We start from the raw sequence: 27,442 nt of genomic DNA on the forward strand, positions 1-27,442 counted from the left end.
TATCGGCTGCTTCATTATTACTCTTATTACGCAGGCAACATGAAGATATTCATAAGCATGTTTCCTCATTACTTTTTTTTTTTAGGAAGCTCGTAGGAAAACTCTACCCTTGATTGGTAGAAATTTCTAAAGACCTGGGTATAAACATTAGAATTTTAGGGGCCTGTCTGAAGTTTTATTCAGTGGTTGGAGGTCACTTTTATGGCTTCTCTAGAATGGATAATGCATCAGTTTTTTTTAGGTATAGAACACTAGGGTGTTAGGACACTCCCGGGACCACGCATGCTTGCGCGGCAACCTGGAAGTGAAGGGTAAGCGTCCCGTTGCTAGGCAAAGGGACACGACGAGCTGCCAGGTCGGGCGACCGCCTCTTGCACCAGATTCAGTGCAGAGGCGGCGCCTGACAGTACCCCCTCCCCTCTTTCCGGAACAAAATGTTTGGATGACTGGCTCCTGCAGAAATAAGAGAGAAGACGCGGAGTGTGTAAATCCTTCTGGTCCATCCAAGATCTCTCTTCCGGACCATATCCTTTCCAATGAACCAGGAACTGAGTCTTGGTCCGAACAGTACGTGAATCTAGGATACGTTCGACCTCATATTCATCTCCCATATCCATCTTGACACGGGGAAGAGGAGGATTATTCCTAGCAAATTCATTAAGGATTAAGGTTTTGAGTAAAGACATATGAAAGGGGTTGTGAACCCGGAGAGAGAGAGGTAACCGAAGTTTGTAGATAACAGCATTAATGATTTGTGAAATACAGAAGGGTCCAATATATCATCATCATCATCATTTATTTATATAGCGCCAGCAAATTCCGTAGCGCTTTACAATTGGGAACAAACATTAATAAAACAATACTGGGTAATACATACAGACAGAGAGGTAAGAGAACCCTGCTCACAAGCTTACAATCTATGGGATATATCGGGGAGTGAACTTTATAGATGGAACTTTGAGTTTAAGATTACGAGTGGATAACCACACCTTGTCTCCTACATGAAGGAGTGGATGAGTTCTGCGATGGCTATCCGCAAAGTGTTTGTGTTGGTTGGAGGCTTGCAAAAATCGGTTTTGAACCTGAGACCAGATTCTGGAAAAATCACGAATCATACTTTGAACAGCCGGAACAGGAATACCGGAATCCTCAGAAAAGGTCGGTAAGACAGGATGTCTACCAAAAATAGTGAAAAGGAGAGAAACATCGTGCTGATGGTTGTTGTGAGAGAACTCCGCCCAAGGAAGATGAATACTCCAGGATGCTTGATGGTCTGACCAGTAACAACGGAAGGTCTCTAAATCCTGGCTGACCCGCTCAGTTTGACCATTAGTCTGTGGATGGCAGCCAGAGGAGAATTTTAGTTGAATGCCAAGATGTTTGCAAAATGATCTCCAGAATTTAGAGATAAACTGTACACCTCGGTCAGAGATGATCTCTAGAGGACAACCATGTAAGCAAAAAATGTTGCTGATAAAAAGGAGAGCGAGTTCAGAGGCTGAGGGTAATTTCTCGAGAGGAACAAAGTGTGCCCATTTTGAAAAACGATCCACCACCACCTAAATGGTGTTGAACCCATGACTGTTGGGAAGATCAGTGACAAAGTCCATAGGGATGCTTGTCCATGGAGCTTCTGGAACCGGAAGTGGTAGAAGAAGCACAGCTGGAGATCGCCTAGGAGTCGTGTGACGGGCATAAACGTCACAGGTACCAATATATTTGTGGAGATCAAAGCTCAAAGAAGGCCACCAGTAATTACGGGAAAGTAGGGAAATGGTTTTCTTAATGCCCGCATGACCGGCAAATTTAGAGTCGTGTATAACAGTTTAGGACGTAGATGTACATCCACAAATGAACTTCCAACCGCAGGTGTCTTGGTTGAGGACTTAGTAAGGGCTAGGACCTTGAGTGGGCTGATAATGGGTCTGGGAACAAAAGAGCAGGAATCAGATGGATCAAAGGACCTTGAAAGAGCATCAGCCCTGCCATTCTTGGAACCGGAACGAAAGGTCAGGATTAGTTGGAATCTAGAAAAGAAGAGTGACCAACGGGCCTGCCGAGGATTCATACATTGCGCTGACCAGTTTAGGAACAGAGTGGACTAAGCGTAGTCGATCAAACTGGGTCAGAACCAACGGGCAGCGAGGTTCCAAAGGGAAATTCGAAGAATAGTCAGAGACGGGCCAAATATCAGGAAGTCGGAGCTGGAGGCAAGGTACAAGGCAAAATCAAAACGGAAGGTCAGAGGGAAGCTGGTTTAGAACACAGACAGGAACAGATGCAGGCAATAGCTGGAGCAAGGGTGAGACCAAATACTCTGGCACCCTTATGGTGCCAGAGACTCCCTTAAATAGCCCCAAGTCTCCTCTGATAGGAGGCAGAGCTGCGGCGGTCAGGGACGCTAACCGCCAAGCACGTCCCGCTGCTAGGCAACAAGGACCACGCATGCATGTGCAGTAACCCGGAAGTGAGCGGGAAGCGCTCTGTTGCTAGGGAACAGGATGCGACGAGCTGCCGGGTTGGGCGACTGCCTCTTGCACCAGAGTCAGTGCGGAGGCGACGCCTGACAGCAATGATGCGATCTCCCTAAGAGGATGTGTAAAATGTAGGCAAGTATGTACTGTAATTGTCTACAGACAGGCATGTGTTCCCAGCTATTAACTGTGCATGTGTGGTGACATGCATTTTTCATGTATTGAGCACAATGTTTTATGTTCAATGATTGGAGACCTGCTTAGACCATCAAAAATACACATGCATTTATGGTTCAGTGTTGATGTGCTTTGCATATATTCACCTGGGCATTATTCATGCTCTGTTTAGGAGGCCAAAGATAGTTATATATAAAATAAGTTTTTCAAATGTCAAAGTGGAGTTGCTACCGCTGTCTGGCTATCTACCTGGATCCACAATTCTCCAGTCTACCCTGTCTGCAGAATCACTCTAGCTGTTTCGGCTTTCAAAGAAGCGTTAGACTTACCAACCTGGATATTGTCACATGATCCTCCATTATGCAACATATTTCTGTGTACATTAGATGATAAACTGGGGTGAAAGATGCAGAAAGATGTTTTCTTTTTCGTTCTGGGAACAATGTAAGTCTAGAAATGAAATTGTGCTTTAAAACAACCATCAAGCTGGAAAGAGGTGGTCAACAACCTTGGAAACCATAATGATCATTGTGTGAAAATCTGGCTTCAGAATTTGTGTTCCTCCAGGGTAGGATTACCAGCCCTGCTAATGAGCCTCGGTTGACTAGGAGGACTGCTTCCTCTTCAGATGCTTTCTCATTCTGTTCCCTTTTGAAAACTCTCTTGCTCTCTCCTGTGAAAAAAATTGATTTTTCTATCCATCAGAGGAACACATCAAGAAAATGAAAGAGCTTCTTCACTATTGATTGTATAACTCTGCGGACTGGGGTCAGCATGGGTATAAATTCAGAGCCGTATCCCTGCTCTCTTTTGATTCACATAGACTCTTGATTCAAAACACATGAGTTGCTCGACTGCATAAGGCATTTCCACTTCCAACCAAACAAGCCGTAGTTATCGTAAACCAAGAACACGCTGAAGAGTCTTCATAACAGTACTATCCTCTTAAACCAATGTACGTGAATATTTCAGCTAAATGTGTGGTCTATCCAATGTTCACTGAAATCATATAGACTCTGACAATTACATTTTTTATTGCATGCTAAACAGCATTTTGTTTATGCGCCTAATATGTGTTTTAGACTTATTTATAAATGCGTTCCGTCTGCATTCTTTAAACATGGGTCTCTGACAATTCGAAAAATGATCTTGCTCAGGCCAAATGCATATGTAAAAGTTTCTTAAACGCTGCTCCTTGTGTTTATAATTCGCCCCTATGGAGTTGAATGCGGTGACATACGTCAAACACACCGAAATGGAACAAGAATCGTTCAAAGAGCCACATTAGCGCAGCACAGGTTAAACGCATGTAAAGCCACAAATATATACCATCTTGTGTAACACAATGGTTTTTATAATATGATTACTCTGTGTTATCAAATTTCCGTAGAAATAATATGTAGTCATTTTATTTTATTTTTTTTGTAAATTATACCCATGGATAATTCCAAATATCTGAAGGCCCAGTTATATAAAATCTTGCATCAGTCACCAGGTGACGTCATTTTTCCAGGATAAAGGGCCGTGAGATCAGTGGCCTTCTAACAGAAAGTATGATCTGCGAAATTGTTTAGCCTCAGTTTATACGGTGGGTATTATTTTGGCTATGGCAATTATAAAAAAAACAAAACCCAAAATATTTAACCATGGGAAAACATACAGCTATTGGATCTAATAGAGTTTTCCGGGTAAGTGGATTTTCCATAATTTAGTCCACGGTGTCTAAAATGTACTAAATTACATTTAAAAATGACCCTGTCTTTTCCCACCCTGCCCTTGTTATTACCCTCCTCATAAAATTAGTTAAAGACGTATTTTAGCCATATCTGTGTATATGACTTATCTGTGAGCAGCAGAAATTATTATTATTATTATTATTATTATAGTCTTTCTGGATAGCAGATCCCATTCCTGTAGATATTTTGTTTGTTTCCGACATTTGAGCCACCTTTACACAAATGTCATGTGTCTATCATGTTTGTACTACGACGTTGCGGAACTTTGTAGCCCTATAAATAAGCACTAATAATTATAAAAAGACCACTGCCTTTGTTATGGAATTAACTTTATTTTCTTTTACTGGCCACGCTCCAATAATTGTGTGTATCTGAGTTCTCCAAACTCAGTTATTGTCTTTGCATGGCTTCCTATTTGGGATTTGTCAGTGGAAGTAGTGCTGTAATGCCATGCATTTGTAACACCAGACCCGGTTCCTTTTGTTCATCATTTCTAGATAGAAATGCCATGAATAAAACGTCTGCCATTAAGATGTTTTCATCTGGTTTTTATAGATAAGTTTGTCATGTCAACATCATCCTAGGGCAGCACGGTGGCTCAGTGGTTAGCATTTCTGCCTCACAGCGCTGTGGTTGTGAGTTTAATTCTCAACCATGGCCTCATCTGTGCTGAGTTTGTAGGTTCTCCCTGTGTTTGCGTGGGTTTCTTCCAGGTTCTCTGGTTTCCTCCCAACGTACTAGGTTAATTGGCTGCTATAGCTGCCAATTTACATACTAGGTTAATTGGCTGCTATTCCTCCCAACATACTAGGTTAATTGGCCGCTATCAGAATTCACCTGTGTGTGTGTTAGAGAATTTAGACTCCAATGGGGCAAGGACCTATGTGACAAATATTCTCTGTACAGCGCTGCAGAATTGGTGGTGTTATATAGATGATGAACTTTTGCAGGTATGGTGTTTGTAGTGTTCTAGTGGCTTGTGGTCTGTTTCATCCCTTATTCTGCTACCATAAATGTAATGATGGGATTATGTACATCCTAGTTTACAGCTAACATTGCTTTATCAGTCTATGTTACTGACATGACATGTGACACATAAGTTTGTCTTCTTGAGTAAACACCGCTTGAGTCATCCACTTGAATCACAGAAAAGGAACATAACATTGTTCCTGTTTGGCCGTCTTCAGTCCTTGTCTTCCTATGCACAGGATATCTTCAATGATTATGTCATGTAGGCCTTCTGTTACTGCTCTCTTCATCCAGTATACACAGTGGGCATCAACAACACTTAAGTACATTGTATGAGATGTAATTCAATGTTTTGTATAGTGCTCTCTCATTATCGGTGCGTTGGTTCTATGGAGATTCTTAGTGTATTACGGTATTTCATTTATTATCCATTGCTCCCATTGAACTCACCCACTCCAATGGGACTGGGATCTTCACTGTTACACCCAGTATTCCCATACATTCCTCTTGACGCCTTCACCATTTTCAGGCGTCAATCAGTCCCCATCAATGTTCATTATTTATTTTACTAGGTTGAGCGTCTTGTAAGCTGTAAGACCTAGAACCGTGTTTCCCAAACCCAGTTCTCAGGGACCCCTAACAGTGCAGGGTTTCCAGATAACAAGTAAAGTAGTTATAACCCCTGTCCCAGGACCACCTTAACAATAGTATTGGCCCCCGGGCACAGCAGTGCACCGGGGCCCCTATATATAGATATATAAGTAAAAAAAAAAGGATTATATATACTTACCTTTCAATCGCGATGCGTTGAATCCTCTTCTGTGCTCCTCCATGCTGTGCTCGCAGTGAATGTCTGGCGTGATGATGTCATCACGCCCGACATTCACTGCGAGCGCATCACGGAAGAGAGGACCAGGGAGTGAGCTGGATCGTCACCTGACCTGAACGGTCAGGTGACCGCAAAAGGTAAGTTTCTTTTTTTTTTTACAGCAGACCTGCCAGGGCCCCCTTTCCCCCTGGGCCCACGGGCACCTGCCCATCGTGCCCAATGGGAAAGACGGTCCTGCCCTGTCCCAATTGTAAAGCGCTACGGAATTTGCTGGTGCTATATAAATAAATGTTAATGATGATGATCTGTTACAATCTGACAGCCAGTAATGAATACACCCATGCTCCAACAAGGAGATATGGAATGCTGCTTCTCATCTTGATGTATAATCCCATAATCCTGGTGGACTTGGCCAAATTGAGGTGCACAGTGCGACCAAAGCTAATTTTGACCTGCACCTTGGCTGCTTTGTAAATGAACTCCTCCAGACTGTAACTTGTCTCTGCACTGAACAATGTACTGACAAACAAATATATACATGTATATGTGCTAGACCTAACAAAAGAGCCCAAATGCCAACCTAGGGGTATATTTACTAAACTGCGAGTTTGAAAAGGTGAAGATGTTGCCTATCAGATTCTAGCTGTAATTTTGTAGAATGCGCTACATAAATGAAAGCTAGAATCTGATTGGTTGCTTTAGGCAACTGCTCCACTTTTTCAAACCCGCAGTTTAGTAAATATACCTCCTAGACTTTACAGGCTACAGAAGCTGTGGAGGATCAAAGTTAACAACACAACTCGATAATAGTGAGATAGATTTATATAAATTACAATTGCAATACTGATATTGAGGTAAGAGTGGTGGTACAGTGAGAGTGGCAATGGGGAGATCTCCTCAACTGGTAATCCTTACTTGCTAGAGCCAACAGTTTTGGAAGATGTTTCTGAGTGGTCCACGTATGGAATGCTCTCTCCTGCATACAACATTGTGGAACATTCCTTCTTTATCAAAGGATGAGTGAATCATTAATCCCTTTTTTTCTTAAGAATAAATCAATTTAAATTAGTTACTTAAACTTAAACCATATCTCAGCTCATATATTTTATATAGGTAGAGGTGTAGATGATCTGCATTAAATGCATGTCTGAAAACAGGTTTCCGATTAAGCAGGGTAATCATTTTGGATTCCTTCATCCAATCTCCACTGCAGCAATCTCCACACATTATACTAACAGAACATCATATACTTTTACCAACAATGCCCCACACATTACACCCGTAGAACCCCGCATAATTATAACAACAATGGCACGCATAGATTATTACATCACTAGTGTCCCAATATTTATTTTACCTGCAGTGCTCCCCAAAATAATGCAGCAGATAAGTGGAATAGCCTCCCATCAGAGGTGGTTGAGGATAATACAGTCAGTGTCAGACTGGCCTGGCAAGGTCTCGGGAAATACCTGGTAGGCCCCACTGTCCCATGGCCACTCCCCTTTCACTAGAGGGCGGGACCAGAATGCCTTCACCAGGGCCCCCACGGGAGGTAAGTGTAGTAGCAGCCTGTGCTGCTGGTAAAGCAGAGGAGCTTCCTGCTCAGGCAGGAACTCCTCACTGTCTCCCATCACCCCCTCTGCTATGCTCTGATTGGCTGACACAGTCACTCAGCCAATCAGAGCAGACACGCCCCCTACCTACTCTGCCATGGAGGAAGCAAAGCAGGAAGGGTAAGATGTGTCTATGTATGTGTGAGAGAGAATGTGTGTCAGTGTGTATGATACATGTATTAGTGTGTGTGTGTGTGTGAGAGAGAATGTGTGTCAGTGTGTATGATACATGTATTAGTGTCAGTGTGTATGATACATGTATTAGTGTGTATGTGTGAGAGAGAATGTGTGTCAGTGTGTATGATACATGTGTTAGTGTGTGTGTGTGTGTGTGAGAGAGAATGTGTGTCAGTGTGTATGATACATGTGTTAGTGTCAGTGTGTATGATAAATGTGTTAGTGTCAGTGTGTATGATACATGTATTAGTGTCAGTGTGTATGATACATGTATTAGTGTGTATGTGTGAGAGAGAATGTGTGTCAGTGTGTATGATACATGTATTAGTGTGTGTGTGTGTGTGTGTGAGAGAATGTGTGTCAGTGTGTATGATACATGTATTAGTGTGTGTGTGTGTGTGAGAGAGAATGTGTGTCAGTGTGTATGATACATGTGTTAGTGTCAGTGTGTATGATAAATGTGTTAGTGTCAGTGTGTATGATACATGTGTTAGTGTCAGTGTGTATGATAAATGTGTTAGTGTCAGTGTGTATGATACATGTATTAGTGTGTATGTGTGAGAGAGAATGTGTGTCAGTGTGTATGATACATGTATTAGTGTGTGTGTGTGTGAGAGAATGTGTGTGGCTGTGTGTATGAGAGAGGGGGAGTGAGTCAGTGTGTATGATAAATGTATTAGTGTGTGTCTGTATGTATGAGAATGTGTGTCAGTGTGTATGATAAATGTATTAGTGTGTGTCTGTATGTATGAGAATGTGTGTCAGTGTGTATGATACATGTATTAGTGTGTGTGAGAGAATGTGTGTGGCTGTGTGTATGAGAGAGGGGGAGTGAGTCAGTATGTATGATAAATGTATTAGTGTGTGTCTGTATGTATGAGAATGTGTGTCAGTGTGTATGATAAATGTATTAGTTTGTGTGTGTGTGTGTATGTATGTATCATACTTGCCAACTTATGGCAAGTATGATTGGGGAGCTGCAGTGGGAAGGTGGGCGTGCAGGGGGCGGGGCTCCGAAAATCGTGTCATTTTGGGCCAATTTGAACTAAATTCTGCCCGATGCGGGAGATTACTATACTCTCCTGGGAGTCCGTGAGACTCATCCGAAATGCAGGAGTCTCCCGGACATTCCGGGAGAGTTGGCAAGTATGGTATGTATGAGAGAAAGAATGTATGTCAGTGTGTATGATAAATGTATTAGTGTGTGTGTGTGTGTGTCTGTGTGTATGAGAATTGAATTTGTGTGTGTGTGTGTGTTATGGTAATATGTGTGTGTTATGTGTGTGTGGGCAATGGGGCTTGTGGCAATGTAATGGGGGTGAGGATGGGGGGGGGGGCTTGTTATAAGTGAAATGGGGGGTGAGGACGGGGGGACTGTTATAAGTGAAAGTGGGGGTGAGGGCAGGGGGGAGGGGGGCTGGTATCAGTGAAATTGGGGTGAGGGCAGGGGGGCTTGTGGTAATATAATGTGGGTGTGAGGTAGGTGGTAGCTAATGTGTGCAATTTTATTTGTGGGGTAATGGTGGATCAATTTAATTTAATAGTGAATTTAAGATGAGGTGGCGGGACCTTTAATGCTGGGGTGGTTTGGAGCTATTAATTGAATATGGGGTTAAGTTTGGGCAGGAGGGCTATTTATTAAATGTGAATTATTTAATGCCAGGGATGGTTGTGGGAAATTGTTATATTTATTAAACTTAAATGCTATTTATTGCTAGGCCTCAGGGGCAGTCGCAGGATTTGTAGAGGGGGGTTTCCACACCACGCCACCAGTGGGAGTGACCAGCATGCATGGGGGCATGGCTATAATATTAGACAGTGCTTGGCTGCTCTCTAACTCTTCCTATCCCCATAATATACATGGGCAATGCTGTGTGTACTACTGTTAGGTACACACAGCTCTCCCTTTTCAAGCAGAGCCGTGTGAAGCAGGGTCAGGGTCCAACCACCTCAATTATACAGTGCCCCAGGCTTGGAGGGGGTTTCCGGGCACTAAGAAAACCCCCTTGCATATGGGCCTGTTTGGAGGTAGGGAAATAGGTTTATTTATTAAATGCGGATACTATTAATTTAATGTCGGGGCGGGTTGGAGGGAAATAGATCTATTTATCAAAAGTGAATACTATTATTTTAATGTTGGGGCTGGAGGGAGGTCTAATTATTATTAAACATGTGTACTATTGATTTAACGCCGGGGCTGGTTGGAGTTTTCTAAATGTCATGTACCCATTTTTTTTTTCAGGTAGACTCCCAAGATCCAGACAACCAGCAACTAAGCTAAAGACACCAGCAGCCACAGGTCAGGAAAGTGACAAGAAAAGGACACACATACTCAGGTACATACAGTAGACGCACACACATAATGGGCCCCGCTTAACATTTATTTGGCCCGTCTACATGATGTCACTTTCAGGCTTTTTTTCCAGGGCCACTTTAAGTTCCCAATCTGCCTCTGCCCTTTTCTGTGTAGGTGGGGCCCACCCAAGTCCAAAATTTGCAAAGCGCAAGTCACCTGCACCTTCAACAATCGCACACATCATGACGTTGCGATGCTGGCAGCGTACAGGGGCTGCAAGGACCCTGCCCAGCCGACCACAGAGAAGCGATGAAGCAGAGGTAAGTCACATTTACTTTATTTTATTGTAATTTTTTTTGCTTTTTTATTTTCAAACTTGACAATGTTTCCTTTTTACCTGGGGGGTAGCCTGTTCTTGGCATAATATGAATTGGGGGCACTACTCTGTCGCATAATCTTGTTTTGGGGCAATACTCTTTGGCATAATATTGTTTGGGGCAATACTCTGTGGCATAATATTGTTTGGGGCAGTACTCTGTGGCATAATATGATTTGGAGACATTATTGTGTGGCATAATATGATTTGTGGCATACACTGAACTGGGGCACTACTGTATGGCATGATATGATTTGGGGGCATTACTGTGTGGCATAATATGATTTGTGGCATATATTGAACAATGTGGCATAAATTGAACTGGGGCACTACTGTGTGGCATTATATGAATGTTTATTTGTTAATTCCATTATTATTAATAATATATATATATAATATAAAATCTAAATGCACAATTGGCACACCTGGGCTTGACTAGATTTTAGCCAACCCCTGATCTGCAACAAAGGTAATTCCCATGGAGCCAAGGTTGGGGCTGGCACAGTATATTCTATAAGGGTAGTAATGGATTGGAAGCAGAAATTTTAACTAATAGTGCTTACAACCATAGATATCATCGTCATCAACATCTATTTATATAGCGCCAGCAAATTCCATAGCGTTTTACAATTGGGAACAAACATTAATAAGACAATACTGGGTAATACATACAGACAGAGAGGTAAGAGAACCCTGCTCGCAAGCTTATAGATATGTCGAAATATTCTTTTGCTGCACTTAAACCAAACAAATGTAATACTACTTATTCATACATACTACATAATAAGGATATCTTAAAAAGTAGGCATGTTGTCATCCCCTGGCTTAAATAGATTAAGATCATTTGCTGGGCCATTTGTGAAAACTCTTAATGCCAACTGATACTCCGTGTGCTTCTCGCAAAGTGCTTTCTATTACCACGTAACAGGACAAGGTGTCAAAAAGGCTGCAGGTGGTAGGAAGTGTGACAAATGACAGACAGAATTATATGTATCAATGGCTGCCCGTTTTATTTCTTTTTATCTTCTGCAAAGCTGCCTCTTTAAAACCGTTTTCGTTTAGTTTTATGAAGTCATTGATTTCAAAAGAAAGTATCATATTTTGTATGTTTTTATAGACCAAACTATGGGCAACTAAGTATTGAAAGCAAAAAGGCATGAATGTTAAAATACCACTAAAATGCCAACTTAGAACAATTTTATTATTATTATTATTAATTTATTTATAAGGTACCACAGGTTCCGTTGTGCCGGATACAGAAGCAAGTAACAAATAGCTGGGGTAATACATGTCAGCAGCACAGATGAGTGTGAGTAATGCTAAGGAGGATCACCTTCCCACTATATTATAGGCAGGTGGAGCTCCTCCCACATCTTTGTCCTATTGATATTTGATGCTGGTCAAAGTGCTGAGCTGCTGTGACATCACTGTATGAGTCAACCAATCTACATCTGCAAAGTAAGTCTGCCTAGCTGTCAGTCGCTATCTGCTGGTTTAGTTACAGAAGCCCCTTAGTTTTTTCTGTATTTCACACAGGTATTGGATATACCCTGCCGTGTGCTGTTTAGTAGAGCAGAGCAAACCTACACCTGTATTCATAAAGGGCTCACCGTGTATGTTTCGTAAACCTTACATCAACCTTATAATTCTAAAAACCTTTGCATGCAAATAAAGACACGGAGACTTGAATAAGTTATAAAAAATTGCCAGAACTTTTATTATGATTTTAATTTTAACTAGACCTATGGTGGCGGAGAAAGGGCACTGCGAAACAACTCTCAAGCTGACAAACACTATCACGAGTGGACTGGCGCAAACCGCCGTACGTCCACCACCACAGGGAACAAATCTTAACATAACTTTTGCGCTGAGTTGGCGTCAGAGTGACTGCCCCTTTTAAAACTCACTCTGCCCTCCCTCACCGAGTCGAACAGGGACCCTCCTCACCGAAGGGCCAAAAAGGGAGTTACTGGTGCCTCAACGGGGGGCAGTGACCTACGACAACTACCAATGCGCCCACAAATTAGCCGCTGAACGCAGTGCCTTCCTACCGCAACATCACCGGACATACCCTACCAAAGGAGTGGGTGGGTGGGATCTCGTGCTGTGGAATGAAACAGAACAGGAAGTGCAGCCTCCTATAACAATCAAGGTCCCTCCCACTGGATTACACATTGGTCGGGCCAACCCATGTTAACACCTTCAGGTCAGTGTTTAGCTTACTACAAACCCTGTCGCCCTTTAAGTGCATTCGTCCTATTCAGCCTCATTTGTCATTAGTGCACATATCTTCATATCCGCTCCCTTTTGAGATCCTGCGCGCACAGACCCAAATTACGTGCGTCATGAACCAAATGCGCATTGCACTCAGTATGCGTTGCTTGACCAATCAGGCCCCTTTTGCATAAAGTATTAACCCTTCAGTTATTTCACGTGTATCATTCAGCTCAGTAATACACAGCCTTTATATATTAATGTCACATGTGACTTTACTTACTATTTAAATCAGATCTGGATTAAATAGCAGAAGATAAAAGAATTTCATGGTTATACCTCAAAGATTGAAACTGAAATGTCACAGCAACCTATGGAGGTACCTGCATCAAAGCCAATTCCTAGCTGAATATTTTCTCTATCCCATTTCTTTTTCTAGAACCAAGTTCTGATTGTTATTATTTGTGCGCTTAGTAATTTTGCACTAGTGCAACTAAAGGCTAAAAATAAAGTTTTTGCAAACAACCAAAACCCCAAATTTGGCCCTATTAAAATATGTTCTATCCTAATAAGGTAAAAAATATCACATATTTAATTTTAAAAATGTTGTGGCTAACCAGAAGCATTGGGCCCCACTCTTTTACCAATGGTCTGAAGAAAAAACATGATAATAAGATAGAGTGGTAATGATGAATTAGAGAGACTCTATATCTATACCTCATTTACAAAGCGCGTGGGGTGCGCACCGCACATCACCTTGGTTTTGCACCAGTGAGCCTTGATAGGATGCCCAGTACACATCATCATTTATTTATATAGCGCCATTAATTCTGCAGCGCTGTAGAGAATATTTGTCATTAACATCAGTCCCTGCCCCATTGGAGCTTACAGTCTAAATTCCCTAACACACAGACTAGGGTTACTTTTGTCAGCAGCGAGTTAACCCTACCAGTATGTTTTTGGAGTGTGAGAGGAAACTCACGCAAACACGGAGAAAGCATACAAACTCCACACAGATAAGGCCATGGTTGGGAGTCGAACCCATGACCAAGTGCTCACCACTGAGCCTCCGTCCTGTATTGGCTACACAATACACTTTAAAGTCCACATGTCTCAGGAGCAACCGCCTTAAGCTGAGAGTGCGCCAGGATGTGTGAAGAAGCAGGAAAATCAGTAGGAAGTGCTTTTTAACTGCCTAAACATTTCCATTTTTGGCCTAAAATACTGCTAGGTTTAGTCTTTTGTGTATGTGAAGCTTTTTATTACATTGTTCGGAGTGCCCCTTAAAATAGACTTTTACGCTGAAGGTCTATACTTGAGACCTGTTCAAATAAAATAGTCAACGATTAAAAAGAAGGCAACGTGCCCACTTTGAACTGTTTCAGTGGAAGCCAGCTCACAATGTCTATTGTTGGGGCTGGTTGTGGATTTGGGCAGGAGGGACCCGCTGACCATAGGCTACCAGTGCTGGGGCTCTTTTCATCCTAGCTGACCTGAAGGAGATGGAGTAATCCCAAAATTGGGATGCATGGAATGGAAACTTTGACACCCCTATGATCACTGTATAATGAGGGAATCCCTAAGAGTTAAAAAAAATAAAAAATAAATTTCAAATAAACTTTACGTGAATTATCAACTCCCCCAAACCATCGTTCACCATTTTATTAAAGCTATTTAAAAAAATCTTTGTATATGACATCCACTATATAGAGCCAGAGAATGAATATATCTTGAATTTATAGTTTATAAAGCCATAAAGAAATTTACGGAAGAAAACAGGTATGCAAACAAATCATTGGGGAGTGTGAACAATCCATACATGAAAAAGTTGGTAAGGAGATTTCCGTTCTTACAGCTTTCATATTGGCATTTCAAAGAATCTTAAATCTCACATCTTAAAAAGCTGGAGTTTTTTTTCTGCACGCAATACATCAATTCTGAAGTGTCCTTTAGGCTTCTTAAGAGAACTTGTAATGTTCTCCACAGTATGAAGTGTTGTACAGTGCATTGAGCGTGTAGCGGCACATTTTAAGAGCAATGTACGGCAGGGATCTGTGATATTTACGAGATATCTTATTTCAAGCAGGTAGTTCATGCAAGTAAGGTAAGACTGCAATGTTATGGCAAAGTGACTTTGTTACTGCATTGACTGAATCCAAGTACTGCACCGACAGAAGACGAGGTATAGAGATGGTAGTTGCAGGAAAGGCAGCAGGTCCACTAGGGATTGGCCGCTGCATTGCGGATTGTGCAGACTCACGGATACAGTGTGAGTGTTATCATTAATATGAATATAGTAACCAACCAATAGGAATGTTTTTTTCAATCACTATACAGTAGTTATCACCATTTAAAAATCATTTCTACTGACACGTTGTGGTAAGACAGGCGTAGTTAAATCATACTTGCCAACTGTCCCGGAATGTCCGGGAGACTCCCGAAATTCAGGTACGTTAGGTAAGAGCAGGCAAGTATCCCGTATATGGCAACTCACTAGTCAAAATGACGCGATTTGCGGTGAATCGCGGCATTTTGGCCCCGCCCCCTGCGACAAAATGTCGTGTTTGACGCGATTGAGCACGCCCAGCCCCCTCCCGCGCTCCAAGCACGCCTCCTGCCCGGGATCTCCTGGAATTCAAATTCCAAATGTTGGCAAGTATGAGTTAAATGGTTTCTACTGACAATGAGCAGTGAATAGTAACATATATGTTCTCAGCTCTGCTACGCCAGTGTTCTGTCCGCTCAGCGCTCTCTGTACCGGTGTTCTCCCAGCACCTTGCTGCACACATGCTAGCACAACAAAGTGCTTTTGTCTACGACTAGATAACAAACCTTAAATACTGGGGCAATTACAATCCAAGTAGGAACTGGAAGGTTGGGGCTTCTAATATTAGTTCAAACTGTACCTCTCATTGCTTGCTACAGCCCGGGCAAAGCAGAGTCACCGAGATGCAGCAGCATATACTACTGGGGCAGTAGATGTGAGTATTACCAACTTAGTTTATACTGTCTGCAGTCAGTGCAGAGTTCATTTTTATCTTAAGATGGAGAAGCCCTGTAAGCATATTTTGCAAGATGAGACTGACTGACAGAGAAGTATGTAATATTATATTTTAAATACTCCCTGGCACTAAATCTTACACTGATAAATCCAGTTTTCTAAAGAAGAACAGTCGTAGAGAATTGAATGCGGTATACATTCATACAGTTAGTCAATACATACCTCTCAATACTTGTGTAGGCGGTAACAGGGCAGGGGGCGTGGCCACATCACAATGGGGGCGTAGGCCTTTAGAAACGCTAGGCTGTCCCATTCTCTCTTTCCTGCCACTCCAAACACCTTCATTGTACCCGTTCACCGCTGACCTATCATGCAGGGCAGCAGTGATCAGACAATACTTCCAACTTTGTCCTGATCGGAATGGCTGGACAGAGCCCTCAAATCGGGACGGCCGGGAAGTATGGTCAATATTAGCATAAAATTGGCTACACAATGCTCTCTCCTTACCCACATTAAACCTGGGGATATTCGGACTTGAAAGGGATGGAGAGGGGTGACGAAAAGTGCCCTGATCCTAGTATTAAGCATTAGGGCTAATATATGGAAGGACCTCTTGTCTACCGACATAGATGGGCACCCAAACATAAGTCCGGTTTTTCTAACATAATTCTTCAACGAAAATAACCTGTGTGTAATATAAGCCTTCCGTAGTTACAGCAACTCAGTCTTCCTACCCACGGCCTCCTCTTCTCATGTTGGTACAGCAACTATTGACAGAGCGGGGAGTTTGCACTTGAAACCCCCCCCCCCCCCCCCAGCATGTTCATACCAGTGACTGACAGTCAGCGCTATTGCAGTTAATCAGCTGAGATTGTCAATCAGCTACATGACGCTGGGTGGTGAGGCATGTATAGGAACTCACACTGCCCAGCATGAAGAGCGCACAGCCGTTGGGAGGACTCAGCACGTGCTAGAACTATAAAAAACAGTTACAAACTGGTCATTTTTACTAGAAAACTCTAGCTTCATTAATAGAGCTTTAATATTTAAAATATAACATGGCAGGAATAATCCTTTACACTGTAAGCTGATGCATTGTTGTTTTCTGTTCATGACAACACCAACATTAAATTTAGTAGCCACAGTGATACTTTTGGAACAATTGGTGGACTTTTTCTTTTGTTTCTATAAACTAGACCCGAAGCGAGGTAGTCTGGAAGGGACAAAGGGTATCTGGCCAAAAGTAGGACGTATAAATTAATATTTTTAAGGATAAATCGTTATTAGCGTGAACAGATTAATAGGCAATATTTTTACATGAAACAAGTATTATGTAGACTCTAGACTAGCAATAGTGCTAATTGAACTTAAAATGTTAATTTATGAAAATCAGTGTATGATTATATAGGGGCACAGCACTTAACGAATGCGCCTAACTGTCCATTTGAGTATAACAAGGAACACGCCCACATTATGGTTTTTGGAACTTTTATGGGCTTGCAGGTCCAGTTGGAAATGTGTAAGATGGAAACAGCTAAAAGGTCCAGCCTATTGACACTGTTTGCCTCCTAAAATACGGGTTTGTTTAGCCTCACTTTAAGCAAAAATAGGCACACGGTAGCACAAAATGGCATTTGTACTGTGGACCCACAATTATGCACTTACATAAATTACACTTAAAATGCTAATAAAAGGGGCTCCGGGTGGGAAGAGGGAATTGCACCACCAACTAGATAAAGGCTGGGTACACACTATAGAAGATTTCTCCTGATGCAATTTCATTAATGATTTTACCAACAGCTGAAAGTCCCGATCAGCATGCCGAATGCCGATTCATACACGTTTTACACGATTTGCCTTCAGATCTCTGCTCTTCATCTGTCATAGCCATCGCCTGAAAAGATGGTGACTCTGTAAACTCTATGGAGATCTGCCTACACTGCTGGTAGTGAGTACGTACACACTGCAGAATTTGCACGACATCGTTCCATTGTTTATAGAGATTTTTAGTCTTTAGTTTGTAAAATGAAATCAAACAATATCATGTACTTTGGTACGTTAAACCAATATTGGACCCAACGGTCGTTTATCGTGTGATTAGCACGATAATCGGGTGAAAAACCTGTAGTGTGCACCCAGCCAAAGGATTACTATAGATGGGTGTGGTGGGATTTATCCTCACTGACTATGCAGACAACGTTTTCAAGAACAAAAAAAAAGCGATGAGTGGGACAGCGACGAGCTGAAAATATGCCACTGTTTCCGGTAGCTTTATTTTGTCTCCACAGCAAAAATGCGACTTTACAAACATCTACACTAAGAAATTACGTCACCTGTAATGGCGCTACTGAGAACGGCGCTTTTAAAGCGGCAATGGTCGGACCCAGCACCTGAATTACATTATACAGACGTTGGGTCAAAGAAGCCGCTATGTAGGGACAGTGCCGCTATGTAGGGACACTGTTCTTCGCGGAGGGGAGGGGTTTCTGGAGAACCAGAAACCCCCCCTGCGTGCGCCCCTGGGATAATATGACTACCACTGCTATAGATAGATGCTCTGAAAACCAAGCAAAGTGTAAAGTGATGTTCAGAATCTTAAATGGCAAAATAAATAGACAGAAAAAAATAGATATTTAATAGTCATCAACTTTAGGTGTTCAGAATGAGCATTCCAATTTTAAAAGTCTCCTGATGGATTAATATGAATTCTGAGTTTTAACATTTCTGACAGTTTTACCAAACCACAGCTGCCTGTTTAAAAGACTGAATGACATGTTATTATTTTTTCTTTCTTGAGAAAGAAACTAAGGTATCAGAAAAAAATATGTGCGATACCAAGTCCGTGATGGCTAAAGGCAGGACCTGGGCTGCATCTGAGCAGGGAGCAAATTACTCCACATTCCTACTTTCTACATGGAAATCAGAAGCCAGTGTTTTGTCAGCTTTTTTCACTAGAGGTTGCTCACTATCACTTCATGATTTGTTCAGTGTAGCTCAACCAATGTGACTAGCCTGCCTGCAGCGGCATGGCACGGAGCACAGAGGAGATCAAGAGATGGCTTGGCTGATTTTTCATTAACCACTGTCTCTAAGTAACAGCACACCCCTAATGGCCTGGGTGTATATCAACCATGTACAGTCACGCTGCTTGTGTTTACTGGTCTGTTTAAAGCAAAACGTGACTCTAAAGAGGCAGCGAGTCTGTTATAGACATTTAATCTGCTGATATTGTCTTAAACTGTATAAACATATAATAAAAATATAAAATTATACTCCTAAGATTATGATATATATATTTAGATATACATACATATATATGCTGGCAGAAGCTGCTTTGCAAGTTACAAACGCAGAAAGGATGCTGGTTCTGTCTGCCGTAAATCATTCTTTTCTGCACCTTTTTTAAGAATGTGCACATTAATTAGCACACCGTGCTCCAAGTAATGAGCATAATTTCATATGGAATACAGGACAAGTTGATATATTGCACATGTAATAATGTTTTGTGGGAGGGGATGTGATAATGAACTGCACTGGGTGGAAACGGTTCATTATAACCACTGTCACAAAAAAAAAAGTGTTTGTAAATTTGCACATTTGCACATTTTTTCCACCTAAATAAATGAGCCAGAGTGTCTATATGTTGTGGCTAATGTCAGTAATAATCAAACAGACGACGTAACTAAATACAAATGGCTACGGAAGTTTAAGAGGTAGTGGGACAATGTGTGATTGTTGCAGTTTCCCTGCATTTATGCAGTTTATGCTCCCCATTATACACACTGTTCCATTATATGTCCTAAACGATCGGCATTAAACCCTCTAGTGTGAATAGCTACTGATTAAAGACCACTGATGTCGGGCATATGACAGAGTGATAATAGTGGTATGAGTTGGTTGCAGACAGGTTTCGTCTAGACCATTGAAGATGGAGTCTTGGCAATCAGTGGTACTAGACTTGGCAATAAAAGGTACTAAACTTGGCAATAAGAAGTACTAGACTAGGCAATAAGAGATACTAGACTAGGCAATAAGAGGTACTAGACTTGGCAATAAGAGGTACTAGACTAGGCAATAAGAGGTACTAGACTAGACAATAAGAGATACTAGACTTGGCAATAAGAGGTACTAGACTTGGCAATAAGAAGTACTAGACTAGGCAATAAGAGATACTAGACTAGGCAATAAGAGGTACTAGACTTGGCAATAAGAGGTACTAGACTAGGCAATAAGAGGTACTAGACTAGACAATAAGAGATACTAGACTTGGCAATAAGAGGTACTAGACTTGGCAATAAGAGGTACTAGACTTGGCAATAAGAGGTACTAGACTAGGCAATAAGAGGTACTAGACTTAGCAATAAGAGGTACTAGACTAGGCAATAAACGGTACTAGACTTGGCAATAAGAGATACTAGACTAGGCAATAAGAGATACTAGAATAGCCAATAAGATGTACTAGACTTGGCAATAAGAGGTACCAAACTAGGCAATAGGAGGTACTAGAATAGGCAATAAGAGGTACTAGACTAGGCAATAAGAGGTACTAGACTTGGCAATGAGAGGTACTAGACTTGGCAATAAGAGGTACTAGACTTGGCAATAAGAGGTACTAGACTTGGCAATAAGAGGTACCAAACTAGGCAATAGGAGGTATTAGAATAGGCAATAAGAAGTACTAGACTTGGCAAAAAGAGGTACTAGAGCAGTGACGGGCAACATGGGGCCCTTTGAGCCTTCACTGCGGCCTCCTTCAGCTCCTTCCAGCTTTATTGTCAGATCTGTTAGTTATAGCTTGTAATTAAAATGTCTGCTGATATGTTATTACAGATATATTTCTTTGATTAAATATATTGTTTTAAATTATTGCTGAGATTAAAGGTTGGAGGGCTGCACCATTCGGCACCCAAATTTTATCAGGTTGGCCGTCACTGTACTAGAGAGTGTATCTAGAGGAGAGTGACAGGACACCACTTATAGTGATTGCACATTGTAGATACACTTCATTTTTATTGCCTAGTATAGAGGTGACAGTGAGCTGGTGTCCCCTATTACCATTGAGTTCATTGTGGGCGGTAGTGTGAATTTTGATTTCATTACATACAAAAAATATTGATGTGCTGTAACCAATAACAACAAATCCTCTAATCAGCTTTCAGCTCTGTAATGTACCAAGATTAATTAAAGCTAATATCTGATTGGTTGCTTTGGTATAATACACATTAGTCCTACTTGCACTGTTTTCTTAACCTGTATTGAATGCAGATGTGCATAAAAGAAATGGGGGCTTTCATTGGGCGGTTAGCATTGCTCCTTTGCAGCGCTGGGGCTATGGGTTTGTTTCAGTCCAGGGTACTGTTCTCCCCATGTTTCTGTTGGTTTCTGCCCATACTCCAAAAACATACTTGTAGGCTAATTGACTGCTGATGGATTTAAACCTGGACCCAAAACCGCATTAAAGGGGGGGGGGGGGGCCTACCACATACCCCACTCTCTGTTGGGGGCCCACCCGATGCAGGGACGAGGTCTCCACTCCCTCCTCTCCACTGCACATGTTATCATTTTGCAACGCAGGAGAAGAAGGAACTGGCAGCAGAGAAGAGTTAGAAGATAAGCAGAGGAAAGAAGAAATAACGGAGAGGAGCCTGTAAGTAAACTTTTTGGGGGCAGGTTGGACAGAGGTGCATTTTCTAATAATCATCAATACTTTTTTTATATATTTCATTTTGTTATTTTAAAACAATGATATATTTACAGCAAATTATCAGCAAAATCCCATGGTGGAGGTGGGATGAAGGTTGGCTTAGAAAACCCGGTACCAAATCTATAAAAAAAAAATATGTGAGTGGCAGTTTGACTAGACTAGTCTGGCACCCAATCTATTAAAAAATTAAGGTTGGGAGAAATGATTTTTATTTTATTTTTTATGTTATTAATTTAATGTAAGGACAGGTGTAGAGGGAGAAGTAGGTCTACAAATTAAATGGGAATACTGTTAGTTTAATGTCGGGGCTTGTTGGAGGGAAATATATGTACATATTAAAAGTGAATGCTTTTAACGTTGGGGCTGGTTTGCGGGAAGGAAGCTTTTTTATTAAATCTGGGTGCTATTCAGTTTATGTCGGGCTGGTTGAGGTTAGGGTGGCCTAGTGTTTAGTCACTGCTCTGCTTTCCAGGAAGTGAATAATAACTCTCTCTTTTCCAAACAGGGCCCCAACATTCCAGGATCCCACCAAGCAGCAACTGGCCTGAAGACACCGGCAGCAGATGCAAGAACAGGTAGGAGAGCGCACACAGGGTTGGAGGGCAGTCTAGCGATTGTAGAGGACTGGGGGATGCCGCTAGGAGGTAGCGTCTGCTCACACCAAGATATTGGGTGGGGATAACAATGAGAGAGACATGAGGGAGCAATGTGAGAGATACGAGGGGCACAATGTTTGTATATGGACAACACTATCTTTATTTGTATAAGACCATAGGGGGCCACTGTCTTAAGTGCCCCAGGGCCCGCAAAGCCTTCATCCATCTTTGTCTGGACTAGCATATTTCATCTGACATTGAGTGCTGCACGCAGGTGAAGTTCCAGTACTAAAGACACTCTCACAGGCATGGCCCTCTCTACCTCCTATCTACTCATCCTCTTTGTAATGTTCCCTTTGTTCCAGTTGTGTCTTCTTGTGTAGTTGCTTTCTCTATTGTCTCTTCTTGATTTTTACTGATTCTATTGTTTCTCCCGTGTTATCTCAAACGATTGTACCTAGGACTGAAGGTCTGATCAGTCTGACGATTCATGCATACACACTGACACGATTTACCTTCAGATCTGTGCTCTTCATCTGGTCCTCCAGTCTTCAGAGAATTACAGCACAATATTCATTTATTCATTCTTGTCACATTGATTAAAACCGCCTTGTTATAGCTATACACATGTCCTAACGAATTTCGTCAGCATCCGTGACTGTTAAACGAAACATTCTGTCTTAGAACAAACAAATTAATTATTCCTTTTACAGCACTCTCTACATTTATTCACCGGGACATTCATTGCTAGCATCGGCTGAAAAGAGCATGACTCTAAACTCTATGGGGATCGTGAGCATGAGTGCATACATACTACATGATCAGTCGGTGATTGGTCGGAAAATGTTAAACAGTACGACCAACCAAATGAGCCGACAATCGACACTTTGAACGACTTTCGACCATCGTGTCACTATACACACTAAACCCGACCTTCGACCGAACAGTCGTATGTTGGCTGATTTGCCCGATCATTGGACAAAAACGCTCCAGTGTGTACCAAGCCTTACTTGTATATTGTTTAGTTTATATTTAGTTGATTGTACAGCACTGTGGATTCTGTGGTGCCTTATAAATAAAATACGGTGGTGATACAAATATACATACAACACATTTTTCTCCAATTAATTCTTAAAATTATCGGTACATGTGTAACCTACAAAATAGCTTAAAATGTAAAAAAGTGTTCTAAAATATAATTGGCAATGTTTGTATATATATATATATAGGTGTCACAAAGGTTCTGCAGCACCACACAAAGGGGATTAGATCATACAACAAAATAACATAAGTACAAAAGTGACAAAATTACATTAATACAAACAACAAAATTACAACACGCAAACTTACATAATGATGTCGTGAGAGTTTACATTCTAGAGATTACACCAATCAATTAAAAGATTATTTGTGAAAAGATCTTTTCAATTAAAATTCATAGAATTGTTGTGTATTCCCCACATTATTATGTTTTACATTATCCAAGGAAGCCTTTCTAGGAGAATATGGGTAATATCAGTGTTATCTATATATCAGATATTATTTGTTTCTGTACAGGACTTTTAAAATTCTTAACGGTTGATATTCATGTAAAGAAAGCAAAGAAAGTATGATTATTTCAATGCAAGGTAAAGGTCTTTCATTGGTGCTATGACATTGGGGGTCATTTGCAAACTGGAAAAACATTTGCAGGCGTGGAACATACTTATTTTTACAATAGCAACTCTTTGTCCACAGTCTAAATACACAGTTACATTCCCATTCCACTGGTCAAAGCCCATTTATTGAGCTGCTTTGTGCAGCAATTTACAGAATTGTGGTCCTTGACAGGAGTGTGTATATCAGCAAATGCAAAAATGTCATATCAAAGTACTACTATATATTTTGGACATACGTGCCAACTCTCCCGGAATGTCCGGGAGACTCCTGAATTCCAGGTAGGTCTGGAAACCCAGGAGAGCTGGCAATTCTCCCGCATCTGCCAACTTCACTAGTAAAGTGGGCAGATTAGAGCTGGTATGACGGGATTTGCGTAATTTTGGCCCCGCCCCCAGTGACGTAATGTCTGTTTTGGTTCTTTTTACAGGTGTAAAAAGACCCAAAACAGGCATTACGCCACTGGGGGTGGGGCCAAATGGTGCGATTTGCGAAGCCCCGCCCCCTCAGGTCATACACTTAATTTGTCACAATGTGCTTATATAAAATGTGCCTCAATGACACAATGAACGTCCCACTGAACAAAAGGCTGGAGCTCAATCACCATCACCTCAGAAGACCTGAACAAAATGAAGTAGTTTAAAGTGGCTCTGCAGATACCTGCTAAACCAGAAAGATCTCAATGCACAGTCTAGATGCCAAAGTAGTGACCTAATGTAGTGGAGTCTTACTAGCATGAGTGTATCATGAACAACAACATTACTAAGGTTTTCACACACAACAGTGTATCATATATTTGAGCACCAGACAAATAGCATCCAGCACATGAAAATACTATGGTCAAAAACAGACAATTAATCAATATAGCTGATGGAGATTTGTGCAGAGTAAGAGACTTTAAATCAATCAACTAACAGCTGAGTACAACATTGGTGCTGAAAGTAGCACACAGAACTGGTATCTTTGATGCATACCTCTCAAGTTTCCCCATTTTGGCAAGACAGTCCTGAGTTGTGGTCTTCAAAAGGGCGGAGCTTACTAAAAAAAAAGTTGCTTTTTTGGGCGGAGGATCTGGGCGGTGTTTGGCTTGATCGGGGGTGGGGACTATTTTGATCCAATTTTACATGTTTCAGTGTAGGGAGGTATGTGGATGGTGTATGGCAGCTGAATATCCACGGTCCACTCCTTTTGAAACAATAATATGGGCTATGGACCACAAACAGTGGACAATGGGAGACTGTAAAAATATTGCTGCTTCATAGTGATAGACATGGCAAACACTTCATGAGTCCATATAATGGATCCATCCTGCCGTGTGCTAACAATGCAGGCTGGTAGTGGGGTGTTTTTGTGCTACACGCTGGGAAACCTTAATACAAGTAGAGTAATGTCTGAATGACGCAGGGTATCTGATCCTAGTTGCTGATCAGGTTCACTGCTCTATTCTAGCCCGAGCAGGGTCAGGGGCGGACCCAGACATAATTTTTAGGGGGGATGACTTTACATAATCACGCCCATCCTTCATTCTGTTTGGCTTGGCCCCGCAAAAACCCGCCCACTGGCCGTGATTGAACCCGCCTCCTTCACCCGTTTTGATCGGCGTGTTGGACCCAAATATAATGAACTTAGTGCTGCTAGGGGGGGCGATTGCCCCCATTGCTCCCCCTGGATCCGACACTGAGCAGGGTACCCCCCATTTGTAAATTGGCTTTATAGCAAGATAATACTTTGTCACAACTTGTAACATCATGGAATGTCTCCAGAAACATGGCAGTGAATTCAGCATCATTTTCCTTCTATCAAACATACCAGTTAGTCTAGGTACACACTACAGGTTTTTCACCCAATTATCTGGTAAACTACACGATAAACGACTGTTAGTTCCGATATTGAATTAATGTGTATGCTCCAACGATCAAAGCTCATCGTATCATTTGATTTGATTCTCTATAAACGATGGAACGATGTTGGGCAAATACTGCAGAGCGTACGCACTCACTGCCAGCAGCGTAGGCAGATCTCCATAGAGTTTACAGAGTCACCATCTTTTCAGCCGATGGTTCTTACAAATGAAGAGCACAGATCTGACGGTAAATCGGGTAAGTGTGTACACAGGAATCGGCATGCTGCTCGGCACTTTCAGTCGTTGGTAAAATCGTTAACGATATCACATCGGGAGAAATTTTCTGTAGTGTGTACCCAGCCTTGGGAGACGCTATAGGTTCTCATGATAAAGATCTGTCCATACCTGATTACACCAGCATTTCTCAGATCAGTATCCCCTTATGTTTGTGTAGAGATTAATTCAGTAACAAATTGAATATCTTCTGCTTTCAGCACGTTGAACTTCAAAGCGCGATAAAGATGTGAAGAGGAGGAACGTTTTCTGTAGTGTACAAATTCCTTGTTTTCTGTGCACTACACAAGATGTTTTTAAGGCTATAAATGGATAATTATACTGAAATTATTTTCAATTTGGTATAGAAAATATAATGAAACAAAAACGTTTTAGAAGACAATTTCTTTCTAAATTCTGAATTGCAAATGGATTTGCAACTTTTGGAAGGTTTCTCTAGTTCCTAGTCCAGAGATAAACCACATAAAAATGCTGTGGCAGATCATGAAGCGAGTAATTTGTGCCCCAATCAATGTGACAGCATGATCACCAATTACTGAAAACATTTGGTCGCAGCTAAAGGGTGTGAAACCAATTAGCGTATCTAAGGAGACTATTACTTTTTCATACAGCAACACGAGATGTTGGATGTTTTTGTTTACAAAGTAAATTAAATAAGCAGAATACTTTCAAGTAGATTTTTATGAATGCTTCATTTACATGTTAGTCATAATAAGCAAAGATTCAGACAATCTTAAAGAGCTTAAAAGTGTTGCCCAAATTTGATCTCTTTCATAGTTCACCTTCTTTTCCTCAATACACCAGACTTCACAACAGTAAGTCTATTGCAGATATTCCCAAGGCGCCTTGGAAATACCTTTGTATAGCCATAACTGGAAGGGTTGGGTTCAGATGAATTGCATTTAATTTCGAAGTCCATCTTTGCCATGACAATTAACTTTATCCCAAAAACAACATTTCCACTGCATTTCAGCCCTGCCACAAAAGGACCAGCTGACATCAGCTCAGTGATTCTCTCATTAACACAGGCGAGAGTGTAGACGAGGACAAGGCTGGAGATCACGCTGTCATGCTGATTGAGTTAGAATAACAGACTGGAAGCTTTAAAAGGAGGGTGGTGCTTGAAATCATTGTTCTTCCTCTGTTAACCATGCTTATCTACAAGGAAACACGTGCAGTCATCATTGCTTTGCACAAAAAGGGCTTCACAGGCAAGGATATTGCTGCTAGTGAGATTGCACCTAAATCAACCATTTATCGGATTATCAAGAACTTCAAGGTTCAATAGTGAAGAAGGCTTCAGGGCGCCCAAGAACATCTAGCAAGCGCCAGGACCGTCTCCTAAAGTTCTGCACGTACAGTCAGGCGAAGTCTTTTAATTGATGGCCTAGTGTCAAGAAGGCCAGCAAAGAAGCGACTTCTCTACAGGAAAAACATCAGGGACAGACTGATACTCTACAATAAGTACATGAATTGGAATGCTGAGG

The 27,442-nt window shown here is 41.6% G+C and overlaps 2 long non-coding RNA genes across 5 annotated transcripts in view; one reads left to right on the forward strand and one right to left on the reverse strand.

Annotated features, from left to right (window-relative positions):
- The window catches only part of LOC142101036 (uncharacterized), a 201,232-nt gene extending 193,421 nt beyond the window's left edge, over positions 1-7,811 (reverse strand). Inside the window, exon 1 of one of the 4 annotated variants that reach the window (XR_012678951.1) lies at positions 7,543-7,799. This is a non-coding gene — a long non-coding RNA (uncharacterized LOC142101036). Of the gene's footprint in view, positions 1-7,542 lie in introns of all 4 variants that reach the window. The other 3 variants (XR_012678953.1, XR_012678950.1, XR_012678952.1) reach the window with 3 other exon arrangements.
- Positions 7,812-7,851: 40 nt separating this feature from the next.
- Positions 7,852-27,442, forward strand: part of LOC142101037 (uncharacterized) — a 233,614-nt gene continuing 214,023 nt past the window's right edge. The window contains exons 1-3 of the long non-coding RNA XR_012678954.1: positions 7,852-7,918; positions 10,218-10,311; positions 10,446-10,591. This is a non-coding gene — a long non-coding RNA (uncharacterized LOC142101037). The remainder of the gene's footprint in view (positions 7,919-10,217; positions 10,312-10,445; positions 10,592-27,442) is intronic.

The sequence above is a fragment of the Mixophyes fleayi genome, chromosome 9, assembly GCF_038048845.1.
Source record: "Mixophyes fleayi isolate aMixFle1 chromosome 9, aMixFle1.hap1, whole genome shotgun sequence".
Lineage (NCBI taxonomy): Eukaryota > Metazoa > Chordata > Amphibia > Anura > Limnodynastidae > Mixophyes > Mixophyes fleayi.